The sequence below is a fragment of the Physeter macrocephalus genome, chromosome 2 (assembly GCF_002837175.3).
Source record: "Physeter macrocephalus isolate SW-GA chromosome 2, ASM283717v5, whole genome shotgun sequence".
NCBI classification, from domain to species: domain Eukaryota; kingdom Metazoa; phylum Chordata; class Mammalia; order Artiodactyla; family Physeteridae; genus Physeter; species Physeter macrocephalus.
The window spans coordinates 107,435,589-107,449,861 of record NC_041215.1 but is presented as its reverse complement, the minus strand read 5'-3'; positions in this window follow the sequence as shown (position 1 = coordinate 107,449,861).

The following is a 14,273-nucleotide window of genomic DNA, read 5'->3' as shown; positions in this document are numbered from 1 at the left end:
TTTCAAGATTCTCTCCTCCAGAGCAATCTCATCACCACCATAACTGGCACACAGCTCCTGGGACCCACAGGAGCTAACCACAGGCCCTAAGTAAGGGCAAGAGAATGGTAGGGGTTGGGGGGAAGTGCATAAATCTTAGTTGATGGTTTCCAAGCCAGATTATTCCATTAAAATTGATATACTATATATTTTAACCTCAGGGAATAAGGGTTTAGGGTTTTCTGGTGGGGGGAGTTGTTTGTTTGTTTTTTAACAAGAATTAAATGCTGTGGTGTTTGGAGACGTGATTGTATAAATTGTATATGAGAAAAAAAATCTCTTGTGTTTCGACTGTTTAAAATACTTAGAACTACTGGCAAGGCCAAAGACATTAGTACATGGAAACCTCACAAAAGGAAAGTGGGACTCAAAGAAATGAATAAAACTGTTGAGCAGTAAGTTTGAGGCCTGGCTGGGTGGTAAGGCGGCCCTTCTGATTCCAGAGGATTTGCTGCTTCCACTTACCATTGCTTCGGAATTGAGACAGGGGACAGGAGAGGCAGAAAAAAATACAGGAAACTTAAAAAGACATTTGTTTCCTTTCATTGTTTCCCTTTTTCCCTATAACTTTTTAAGTCTCCTGGACACTAGGAAAGTGCCAGACATTTTGTAAATAATAACAGACAATATGCACATTTGTAAGCAATCTTGTGCTAATGATATCCTACATTTTTTAACAACCCCTAAAATAGCTGCTGATCTATCAAGTTTTCTTTTTTTTCCCCCCCCAGGATAAAAAGTACAGAGAAAATAAAGCTATAGCTCTCTTTTGCTTTACTAATAAATGTGCTCCATTAAAGAAAACTTGAAAAACAGTGTCGGTCCCAAATCCCAGGGGTTTTCATTGTAGCCAGTGAGAGACAGTCTGATGAGGAAAGACATATAGAAGAGGCTGAGTCGGTAACCCTTCACAGGAAGGGAGTTATGTGCAGTCTCTGCTTTGGACAGTCTAAGTCCAGCATGTTCGCTTCCTGAGTCCACACCAGTTCTGAAAGGGACAAGAGGAGGTATCTGATTCTTGACGAGCAAAGTTCAGATGATGGGCGAGGGCATGGCGTTTTCTGCCAGAAAGACAAACATGTCCATTAACAAAGGTGGCCAAGAAGACCTTGGGTCATCAGGTATTTGGAGGGATATAGGAAAAGGCTGTTCAGGAAAAGGAAATTGAGGCAGTAAAGCCCTGTGTCCACATGAGACAGGGACGCTTTTCCCACAGCCAATGTCCTCGTGTATCATGGTTCGGAACACAAAGCATTCTAGGTACTAGGGAGAATGTAACCACTGTGATCTGGTTCCTCCTCTTGGCAAACTACTCTCATTTTAGGGAACTTGCTTATCCTAGAAAGATGGAGGCTTTCTGCTCACATGCCTCAGAAATGGTGTGAGAAGGGTGGGTCACATCCTTAGCTAAGCCAGAGCCCTGATCGGAAAAGGGGTGGTCCCTGGAGCAGAGGACCCAGAAAGCAGTGAGGGTCCCCAGCCTCAGTGACCCAGAGCAAAGACACAGGGTCTCAGAAAGTTCACCTGGCTCCAAAGTGACTAAGTGTGCCCGTCCCAGTTCTTGCTGAGCAATCTCCAAATTCCTGAGTCTTCCTGATTCATAGCCATCAGCTTTTCCAGGACCAATACTTTTTTTTTTTTTTTTGCCTAGGTTCCCTCTGAGTTCGAGTGCCCATTCCTTAGTTCTCAGCATCTCTCTTTTGACAAGTCCCATTTCTAAAGCCTAATAAACCAGAATGGTGGTGCCCCACTTGACCCTATCACATCACAATAGATCCCCGAAAGAATTCTTTATGTTCAGTGTTTCTGGTGCTGTGAAATGAGAGTGTTAATCTTCTTCCTCAGTCATCCAAGTTCACATTTGAAAATGAATCCCTTTAACAGGGATTCTGGAAGCAGGAGGAAAAAACACAGAAGTATTTCCCTGCCCTAGTTTTATTCCACAATTGGCCATGACAAGAAATATTCAGTTGCACATAGCAGCTTGTTCTCATCGAGCCCTTTATCTGTGGTTCTCAACCCTGGCTACACATTCGAATCACCAGGGGAGCTTTTTAAAAACGAATGCCTGTGTTCCAGCCCTGGTGGTTCTGCTTCAAATGATTTGAGCTGGAACCCAAGCAAGGATAGTTTTTAAAGGATCCCCCGAGATGATGATTGTACTGAACAGCTCAGGCTGAGAACCACTGCTAACTTCATGAACAGTGCCTGACTGTAGCCATTTCTACGAGTCAGAATTCTATGCTCATCTCAGAGGAAAGTGGCTCAGAGGAGACATTTCCTTGGTTCATGAGCTGCTCTTGCCTGTCACGTACATTTTCTTCATAATTGACTTAGACATGCTATGACTCATTTCAAAAGTCAAAAAAGCCCAAATTCCATTTTAGGGAGATCTGAACAACTACAGCAGTCTTCATGCTCTTGCATTTGAAAAGTGCATTCTACCTTACAGATCATTTTCTTGACAGTATCTCATTCCATCCTCACCACAGTCCTAGGGTAAACAAGTCAGACGTTATTCTCCCATTTTAAAGAAGAGGAAATCAATACCTAAGGAGAGGGAGTGATTTGCTCAGGATCACACTGAAGGAAAATGGAAGAATTGGGTCTAGAACCAGGTCTCGTATCTCAATCTGTTCTTCTTTCCACCCCCACTTCTTTGCACTGCCTACAGTCAAGTTTGCTACCCCATCCTATTGGCCCAGTATTAAGACCTGCCTTTATTTGCCACCTAAAGCGCTTTCTTAACCCCAAGGTGCCTGCGAATCACCTGGGGATCTTGTTAAAAATGCAAAATCTGAGTCACTGGGTTTGGGGCGGGGCCTAAGAGTCTGCATTTCTAACCTGCATTTCTAACGATGCTGCTGGGAACGATACTTTGAGTAGCAAAGTCTAACAAAATCACAACATACATTCCTTCAAATAATAATGAAGAAAAAAATTAAGCTGCACTCCTCTACTGGATGTTCATGAGACAACACACATTGATTGAAGCAAATCATCCAGGTCCTTGGCAATCCTCTCTCTGGTTAGAATATGTGTTATTCTTTTGGCAGCCAAATCAACACTGTGCTCATGTCTGGAATCGTATCAACAGCTGGAACTGCAGCCGCCACTGGCTATAATTTCTCTTTCTCTTTCTCTCTCCCTCTCTCTCTCTGCTCTGCTCTGCTTCCAGTTCGCAGGCCAGCAGGATAGGCCCACTGAGGCCAGAGGGCCCTCTGGCTATACAGCTGGCCTGGGCTTCTGAGTCTGAGAACACAATGATGATTCACTTCATGCAATCCAAGTCCTTAGATGACACCTTCGGTTCCTGGAAATAAACTACCAGGAACAGTTATATTGACAAAGGGTTTTGTCTTGAAATCCACTCGAATAATATTGTATTGGCATTGACGGAGATGTTCTTTTACAGTTTGTTCTTATCCTTAAAGTAACTTAATTGTTAAATACCTTTGCGATACATAAGAATGTCCTGGAGAGCACAAAGAACAAGGACCCAAAGACTTAGGATTAGTTCCTTTCTTGCCATGGACTAGAAAACTTGGAGCACATGTTATTAGCTTTCCATCCTTTAGGAAATTAAGTGATAAAACTATAGGCTCTCCAACAATCTTTCCTAGCACGAATACTCTTTGAGACAGTGGTTCTATCTTCACAAAATAGTAGGAGAAATGATTTTAGAGAAATTTTCTCTCTCTTCCTTCTACTTACTCATTCCTCTCCCCCAAAGTCTTCCTACATTACAATTGCCCCACAGGCCATTTGATGATTGCCCACTATACTATGGAGCCTTCCCATATTAAACAGTCATTTTAAAGAATGACCCATTTGTATGTCATCCAATTTTAAAAGGTACCATTGAGCATGTGCAGCTATGTCTTAACACGTGGAGAACCCCCCCTCAATCCCCTGTGAGTTGGATTATTTCTTCCTAGTCCCCTTTTCCTCTCCTTTTACATCCCCTGCCATTTTGATGAATGTGTACATTTACATTCATAGGGTTTTTAAAGAATAATATTTTGAAATAGTAATTTATTCCCTTTCACTTCTTCTCTCCACTCCCTCCACAACCCCCCCCCCACCATGTTCTCATAAGTTACTTCTGCTCTTATTTGCCTCAAGGAAGGAATGTGCCAGAGAAGAAGGCAGAACTACTCCCATTGGTCTTTCTGCTTTTGTTTAAACAAAAGTCCTCAGGGTACAGGAGGCTCTCAAAGAAGCGTGAACTGAGGATTTCCCTCAGCCCCGAAAGAGACTCGCCCAGAGGTCGGGGGAGAGAGAGATAGGTCAGGGAGCAGAGGGTACCTATGCCTCGTTCCCTGGAGACACCACCTGGTGTCTACCACAGAGAAGACTGGGAATGGCTGTAGAGTACACACAGGCCAATGAGACCAGAAACAGCCTCACCCAAGACCCCCCTGCCCAAGCTGCGCATGGCTGTGGCTGAGGTCCACCATACCTGAAGGGTGAAGAAGACAAAAAACAAAAAGAAGGAAGGAAACTGGACAGGTGTGGAAAGGCCTGATATCAGCCTACCCCAGTGTCTTAATATTGCACAAGATCCAGAAGTGTGACACAATCCTGGGGAGAGATGGGGAAACCCCAGGAGGGACTGAGGTTAAGATTTCTTTCCACTAGCCTAGCAGAATGAAGCTTGCAGTCAGAAATCAAAATCTGAAATTGAGTTACTAAAATTAAGAAAATGAACTGAAATATATATTATCCCTCTCTAAAATTCATAACTGCTCTCCATCCATAAGGTGTTGTGTTGCATTGCCTTGCATGATCAACTCCAGTAGCAATCGACACTTCAAAATACTAGGGAATCTAAAATACTATTCATTCAGTATTCCTTGGGAGCTAAGCATCCTTGAAGTATCTGGAGCCATGCATGGCATACAGCAGTCTCTATGAATACCGTTTGCTGGCTGGCTGGTTGTCTGAATGACCCGCATATTTAATGAAACACTGAAACAACTCCTTTTCTTTATTTTAGTGTGCTAGTTTGAATAGCGAAAGGCAGAAAACTATTTGAATCAGTAAAATGTGACCTAAGACAGGGCCCTTAATAATAGCTTTTACCAGATCCCGTTTCCTCAGATTACTCCAAAGATCCAGACTGCAAGAATTCCATCCTTTCCACCAGAGAGCTGACCCTGGAAGGCAGACAGCTGCCATACGTGCTTTTACAAGGACTGTAAAGGCGTTAAGAGTTTTGAAGCTCCAGGAACACTGCGAAATCTGGGATGCTATGTTTTGAAGTGTGAAGTTCACCTCTGGCAGTTGTGCTATAACCAGACATGCCCGGGTGTTAACTGAAATTGAAAATAGCCTTTCAACAACCCTAGGTCCTCATTATTTTTAACATTATAGTTGGTGCTGCTAAAAATATTCCTAAACCTCTCCCTTTTGATAATTTGGAAGGGGAGGTGTTATATTAAGAAATAGATGAATAATAACCACTCCCTACTGGAAGTACAGGCTAAACCCTAGCGAAGGCATCAGGCTCCCTCTGAGAGGCAGCCGTATAGGATTCTGTTTGTTGCTGCAGAGGTCTCTCTCCCACTGGCTAAGACACACTTCAAACAACAGCTTCTGCATTTCTTCTCATCTGAAAGTGACATGATTTCACATCTCACTTTAACAGTGACTGCTCAAAAGTACTAACTTACCACCCATGAATCCTATTTTGTTGCTTTCTTTCTCTTAAAGAAGATTTTTTTTTAAACGGGGCTTGGAAATTTAAGTATATAAGAAAACAGGGAAGAGATATGATTTTAATGCTCAATCATAAATGGCAGGGCTGTGATCCTGGTTCTTATTTCAATGTCAATCTTACGCCTGATAAGAATGACTTCCTTACTGACGTTTTCCATCATAGCTCTATTTAGCTCACTGCCCAGATGATTTTACTGGGTACTGTACACATTAAACCCAAAGCAGAAAGAATGAAGTGGTAAGATCAATTTTTACTATCCACATCTAGAAGAATGCCAAGGACTCTGCAGACACTAAATAACTGACAAGAATCTCATCTCTACGTTTTCAAGACAGCAACTATAAAAGGAAAAGCCACAGACCCAAGATTTTCTAACAAGTCAGAAACCTGAATCTAGGTTATAAGCAAGGATAGAAACATTCTCAGCCTACTTAGCCTAGATACTCTTCCACAAGCTTAGTTAGGTCACTTGAAATACTCCCCCTTCCATAAACCCCACACAGTCACACAGGTTTTCACTGTCTGTGTGATGCCTGCTCCCCGATTCTAATCTTATGGATGAAGGTAATAATAGTTCCTACCTCATCGTCGGAAGATAAACTAAATAATTCAACTTTAAGGGTTTAAAACAGTTTGGGTGCATAACCAGCTGTAAATGTTTGTAATTATTATCCCTGAAGACTCTGAAGGGTGTTTCCTAAACACACACAAACACAAAGATGTCACTTGCCAATGTTATAGAAATGCCATTTTCATCGGATACATCCTGATAAATCTAGAACCTGTAGGTTAATTACGCAGTCTTTGTCAGAGTCTTCTCTTAGAGTGTTGAGTCCACCATCATTTTTCCTGAAGTTCCTTGGACAGGGCAGCCTTTGTGATCACCCACCTCACTTAGAGTTTCCTTATCACACAGTCAATAAGACACTCTGAGGCATCATAACTGAATCTAAGCTTAGCCCCATTGACCCAGAAGCCATCCCTCCATTCTTGGTCTGAGAAAGTCCTTTCTGCCAACCTACCAGCAACAGGAGAGAGTGTTGATTCTGCAGCTGTACAGAGACAGTTTGGGGCTCTTCAACTAGATACATAATCAATGAGGGATGGCCGAAGAAGATTTTTCAGGTGTAACTCTGCTGGAGAAGCTGCACTGGGGAATCTCTCAGAGCATGGCTAAATCTCAACAACATTGACCAGTGCTCATCTCCTGTCCTCCCACTTTGCCCTCTTCTCAAGTACTAGGACTTGAAGCCAAACAGACTACCAAGGGTTATGACACTTAAAGGCTGTGTGGAGGTAAATGATCAGATTCTGTGCAAACTTCAAGGAGAGATGCTACCAAGAATATGTTTGTGCGACGTGTTCTTATTAAGCATGATGTGTACTTGCCCTGGTAGCACTGTGCTAGGTACTCTAGGAGATACAGCAGAAATGCAAGGCATAGGCTTGACCTCAGGAAGCTTATAAATATTAACCTCCTCTAATAAACAGCACCTCCCTCTCTACTATGTTCTAAGAAAATGGTTAGTAAATTCCATGTGTGGAAAATGATGTTATGGTGTAATATGGTGACAGTAAATGGATGCTAAATAAATTCCCTATATTCCCAACCCCAACCCAGCAAAAGCATTAAGTATCTCCAATAATAAGCGGATCTTTGAATGAGAAAAGCCATCAAATCATATGACGGGATCATCAAAGGCATGTGTATACACAAATGAGTCAATGGTTTTTCTCTAAATCATGAATCTGAAGTCCTTTTGCTAATTCTTGATAAGTTGGCCGAGTTCAGGCTATGCGTCCTTTTAAAAAACTCACATCTGTTTCTTGTAATTCATTAAGTGGCAAAATGCCACTCTCCTGGTTCTGTGCACCTATTGTTTAACTCGGCTCTGTTTCCAGCAGTCTGAATAGTGTTCTTTCAGATGGACAATGTGTTTATTCATGTAGCTGTAGTTGTTCTGTTATGAGAAGTGTGCCTTTGAAACAAACTTATAACGTCTGGAAGGAAGAAAAACACCCAGAAGAAAACAATTAAGCGTATATCATTTTTTCTTAATGCTCTTTGCCCCCTACCCAAATATTAAACACATCCTACTCGTCAGAATGTCTTTATGAAAGATGTAGTTACCAAAAGAGTAGTAGACTATCCTGAGATTGAATCTAAGTGGATTAGCTTCTATTTCTTATTGCTCAAACATTGATAGACCTTCTCAGGATGCCTTGACCCTTATGAAAATGCTTCTGTTCATCTTATAATGCTAAAAATGGCAAAACAAATCCTCTAGCTTAAAGAAAATGAATATCTTCGTTATCATAATTTGTAGTAAAACAAATCACTCAAGGCACCATTTTGTAGTGCAGGGAGACTACAATTTTGAATGGCAGTATGGAAAGAAATCGGAGAGAACTTCCTGATGGAATATGTCAACAGAGATGAAGAGAAGGACAGTGGGGTCCACCTGATAAGGATTCAACATGTGAAAACTTAATGACTGCTCTTGGGAAAAGAGACCTTATGACCTTTTGAGTCCCTCCAAGCTCTAGGGTTGAATGATTCCATAATAATAATGTGACTGTTTTTGAAAAGTATTGCGGTGACCAGATTAGCCAAGGAGATAACATGAAGGAAAATCTGAGTAATGAGTGAAGCTGCCTGTCAATCATAAAGGAATTCAATAGGTGAAACAGAAAGAGGTCTCTTGAGAAATGGTTGGCCACAGGGTGCAACACCTCATCACATTTCTTGCTGGCAAAACGCTCTTGCTTTGCTTAGAAGGGCTCGTTTGCTGAGCTTTCACAGATGTAGAAATATGGACTCAGCAGATTACAAAACCAATTGGCAGTTTCAATCATGTCACTTACAAGAAGAATTTGATAACCAATTCAGAAATGAATTGTGCTCCTTTCCTCTCTTGATTAGCACACCTCACCAAACCCATTCTGACTGTTCCAAGTGTGCGGTCTCAAGTCTAATTTGTTATGGAGCTTATGTACTGAATTCTTTCCAGAAAGCAAAGCTCTGAGGTTTGGGTTGGGGGGAGGTAAGGAGGGAGGAGAAAAGGACATCTATTAAAAAATCACATGACTTTCTTTTCATTCAATAATAAAAATTAATGTTCTAGCAAGAAGGAACTAGAACACAGCCCATGATGTATAAATTTTACTGGCTTATTTTAAAACTTACAGGACAGCAACTATATTAACATTTATGTTCCTTATCAAGTATATCACCAAGTCAGTACTACAGTAAAATGAAGCTGAAAATGATTGATCAAGGAAACACTTCCTGTAAGAAGGTCTGGGCTAATATGAGCCTTTTTCTTAACTAAGTTAATGGACATCCTTAAACCTTGAACTTCTCGTCTTTAAGCCATGACCAACTTGGCACTGCCTACTTCTTAGGGTAGTGATGATGATCAAAGGAAATACCATTTTCTCTGACTACTTGCATTTCAGCTATGTACATGAAAATGCTTTTAAAACAGACATATGTTCCTCAAGTGAAAGGTGTTGAGAAAATTCAAGCCCGGAAAAGTTAAGTGGCTTGCGTGAAACTGGCAGGCTGATTAGTGAGTCTGGGACTCAGAGCTAGCAGTCTTTATTTACAGTCCAGCAGTATTTTCTCAGGAGATTCTGTCATCTTTCCAATTTCTCCTGTGAACCAATTGTGAAACCAAGATAGCAATTTGAAAAGACATGCTTTAGAAATAAGCACTACACTCAGGTCTTTACCACCCAAAAGGAATGGAAAGAGTTTAACATCACAATGTGGAACACATCTGTTTGAAGAGTCCTCTTCTAACTAAAATGACTGAATATTCTGCTTTGAAACTAATGTTTGAGAAACATGTAGACACAGTCCTAGGTGGTCCTTCTCTGGGTGACACACTCCTCCCCAAATCATCCACCAAGGAGACGTGAATTTCTGCCTGATCTTCTGCTACCCAAGGCCTCCTCTGGCATTGACCACAAGCCAGGTCTTCTTCCAGCCACTGGAGGAACTCCATTAATGGAGTCTTGTGCTTGAGGTTTGTTCTCTAAATGTGCAGAATTCTAGATTACAGCTTATGCTTATATCATTTCCTGGGAAGTAGGTTGCAGGTCTATACCTAGTAAATAAAGGCCCTACAAGCCTTTGAGGTTCCCTCTTATATTGGTCTTAGTTTCATTCAACTCCATTGAATGATTATAGCCCCATTTTCATATTCAATCAGGCACTCATTCTACCAGAGATATTTACTGAAAACCTACTCTGTGTCAGTAACTGTTCAGTGTCCAAGCCGTTAAAGTGGAAAAAATTGGGCAGAGTGAAAAGAATACATTCTCAAGACCCTGACACCACCAATGACAGCACACCAATCCCTGTACATTGTAATTTATGTCCAGGATTACACTCATAATTGGCCAAGATACAACTTGTTCTACATAGTTCATTTCCCGGACACAGGGACTTGAGATGTTCCTTCATATGAATGATGACTGCTCCTTGATCTACCTTCAGGCTCTAACAAAGGGAGGAAGGGAGGAAGGAAAGAAGAAATTGATCTTTGTAGAAGTCAGTTACGATTTTCAGTCTAACTCTGGGTTTCTTTTTTCTTAAGTTCAGCTCTTCTAAATTACTGAGCCGAATCAAATCACCACACCCTAGCCTAGTGTGTGCAGTGACAGGCAACTCCAGGGGACCGCCTTGTACTTCCTACAGATCACGCTCTGTGTCTATCCCCCAGATTTATTCAATGTGATCACCATCAGCACAGCTTACTCATCCTCGAGTTTTTTGTTTGTTTCTTTCTTTCTTTTTGCTGATGTACTTGCACACAGCCAGCCGTTTGTCACCTGACATTTCTCTAATTTTGTTTTTCCTCCCCAAGCACACCCCTCTACACCTGTTCTTAATTGAAATTCACCTTGTTTATATCTGAAAATCTCTGCAGCTTCTCAAGGTGGCTCTGAATTCTAATGCTAGCTCCGTAGGCTTTCAGGCCTAGAAGGGACCTTGGAGGTAGGGAGTCTGACCAGCCCCCTTCCACTATAGAGAAGGAAATGGGGATCCAGAGGCACAGAGGACATTTCCAATCACTGTCTCTCCACGCCCATCTCCTGCTGGTGCCTTCCATCCATGGTGATTTCCAGAGGGCAAGGAAGGCAGGTGTTGTGGTCCATTCAGGTCAGCTTTCCCCATACAGAGCAGAGTAGTAGAGCATGGAGAGTAGATTTGGAGGAGAATAACTAGGGGATACAGTGAATTCAGTCACCCAAACTAATGCACATGTCCATTTTAACCAGTATCAGTCTTATTTAAAAGGCTCTATCTGCCTAGCAAATATTTGCTGAAGGGGAAATGAAGGAAAGGTGCAAGAAAGGAAGGCAAACAGGAAAAATGTAGACCTGACCTGTGCCAGGCACCGTGCCAAGTACTATAAGGGGTCATGAAGAAATAATACAAGTTTTCTGTAGTCATACAGTTACTACGTATATTGCTACACAACACAGTGTTCAGCCCATGCCAGGCCCATGCTAAGCACTTTATAAACACCAACTCATTCAATCTGCAACCTCATCCTACAGAAGAGGAAACAGAGGCATAGAATATGGAGCAGGATTGGCCCCAGGCCCCTTGCAACAGAGGCCATGCTGTAACTATTACCCCGCACTGCCTCCATGAAGTAAAAGTCCCTTGGGGAGTTAATTTTGTATTTGGGGACACGGTAATATTAATGCATGGGTACTTAATTATGAGCATTAAACAATAACAAATTACATAAGTACAAGACGGTGTAAGAATAAGTCTGGGGATGGGAGTTTAGCTGGGGCTAGAGCCATCAACAAAGAGACCAGGGTGGCTCTTAAAGAGTGCTTAACCCAGAAATGGCTTCAGGCAACTGCAAACCCACTGGGGCAGAGCCAAGAGCAGAACGAGGTCTCCTAGCTCCAAACAAGGACTACTAGTCCGTTTACCCTTGACAATTCACTTTTCAGGGCTCCACAGACGTTTCCTTGGAGACAGGCTTCCAAAGGACAGATCTGGTACATCACTCCGCAGGACAGGACCTTAACGGGTCACCTTGGTCAACCTCCTGCCCTCAGGCCAGGACATATTGATATGCTCTCTTGTCAAATGGATCAATTTTTCTGCACTCATTTTCTTGATTCTGTGGAAAAGCCAGTGACTTTTTTTTTTTTTTTTAAGGAACTGAACATAGACTTAGAAATCTATGCACAGGAAAACATTCAAACAATGGAATACAAGCAAAGTAAGACCAACCTTGTATATTACACATTTGTCTCTATTATCATCACTTTTGAATATAATTTAGACTCCAGGTAGATGGTACATTTTCTTTCTTAACCGTCTCTTAGAAACATGAAGTAATTATAAGAATGTTAACAGAGGTCCTTTTGTTCAAGGGCAAAGCATGTAATTTTCTTCTCATTTGCACATGCATTTTGACCTTGAAGGCACTAGACATCACATTTGGTTTTATGTTATTGCTGTGTGGGTTTCCAGTTAGGTTTCTGTTATGTTCTGCAAAGAGAAAAACCAGCCCGTATCTAATTTAATACCTATATATTTCCACAGATGGTCACAGAATATTGTAGAGTCTAGTGGATAAAGATTTTGCTGCATGTTTTCAATTCATGACTTAAATTTGTGTTTCTACCACATTCGTTTTTTATTAAAAATTTCCATTGACTATTTTGTTTCCAGAGAGTGAGATTATAAAATAATTCTCTCAGTTTCACTAGGCACAGTGATGTCTGATTTGAAAAAATTTATAAGTTAGGCAGCCAAGTTAGACAGCATTAGTACAGCTGTGACTGATGAAGGCAAAAGTGTTAGGACAGTTGGCAAAAGCCAGATTCATCCAGACTAGTTTGATCCCAGTGTATATAAAACACCACACAAGAGGAAAGTTTCTGAGGGTGGAGTCCGGGATTCCACTTCCCCTGATTCATTTCCTTCCCCACCTGCTGAGGCTCCAGCAGGCCTGCCCCAAGCTAATCTGCAATATGACCCATCAGAATGCACTCTCCCTGGCTCTGAATCCAAGTCTACACATTAGAAGGAAAATCGTGCTAAACCTCCTTTCTACCACGTGCTCCTTGGAACACCAGGGCTGAGTGCCCCAGGAAGCCCACAGAGCAAATCTAGCTCCTCTTTCACATGACAGCCCTTCATGTCTTGAACACAGCTCTCATGCCCTTCCCAAATCATCTCCTCAAGCACAAATTACAAACACCATGAACACTCAAATCGGCACAAGCCCAGTCCAGGGTGCTCAGCTTCGCGCAGGCTTAAGGCGTTCCATTCAGCAGTTCTTTTGTGGTGCTCCCCCTTAATCAGCTTTCACCCCTGCACAGCGCCCACCCCATCCCACACATGTACCTGCCTCCACCACCACCCATCCAGAGCGGAACCATTGCCTTTCATATTCATTCCTGGCAGGGAAGTGTTTTTTCCCAGTGGTTCCCACACTTTGACTTCTGGTAGGAATTACGTCTACATGGCTACCTCAGTCACAGTCTCAGCTGGATGGTCCCCTGCTTCTGACCTGGGCTTCTCTCAATCTTCTATGTGGCCTGTGGCATTGGGTCTTGCTTGATAATTTTGTTCACAGAATATTGGTCTACTTCATTTGCCATTTGGGGGGAACTCCAGCCTTCTGTCTTTTGTTTTCTTTCTTTTGTTCTCCTCAAAGGGACTCATTGATATTTTCCAGCACCCCTCAGCCCCAACTCAGAGTCTCTCCCTTCTCTTTACCCCCATCCCCCAAACTCACCTTCTCTTCCAAGCTGATTATTATCCTTTTAGAAACTAGCCCCATTCCGGGGGTCACAGGTATACATGCAAGGTCACTCCCGCTGACTTCCACTGGTCATTACTTTCTTTTACCTCCAGCCTGTTTTGAACGCGGAATGACCCCAATTTACAAGGAGCATGCTATGGTTATGCGAGAATCGAATCTTCCCATTGGCTGTATTACTGGTTTCCATTTTCCCCATTTTTGAGTGAGAAGTTCTAATACCCAAGGCCAGCCAGCAACGTTGCTGCATGGACTTCAGCGCCAGTGACTGGGAAAGCAGTTACTGCGAAAACTGTGGATTGCCACCCATGGTCCGCTTTTAAATGTCTTCGATTTCCGTTTTCCTCATTCTCTGGTGATAATTCTCGTAATGAACACCTTCAAAAAGCCTTTTAAAACACTTGTTTTGAAACAGTTATTCAAAATAAGAATATTTGCTTATTCCAAAACCCATGTGTAACCCCCATGAAACACGTTTTGCTTCTCTAGCACTTTGGTCCCCATTCATTTTCCATTTTGCCCTTTTCCTTTTGCAGATAGACCCCCAGAATTCAGAGGTGGTAGTTTGAAAAGAGCCTGGGCTTTGGAATTCAACATCAGTTCTAATCCTGACTCTGCCACTTACTAGCTGTGTGAGATTGGGAAAGTAATAAAACCCCCTAAAACCTCAGCTTCCTCAACTGTAAAATGCGGGTGATGTCAGT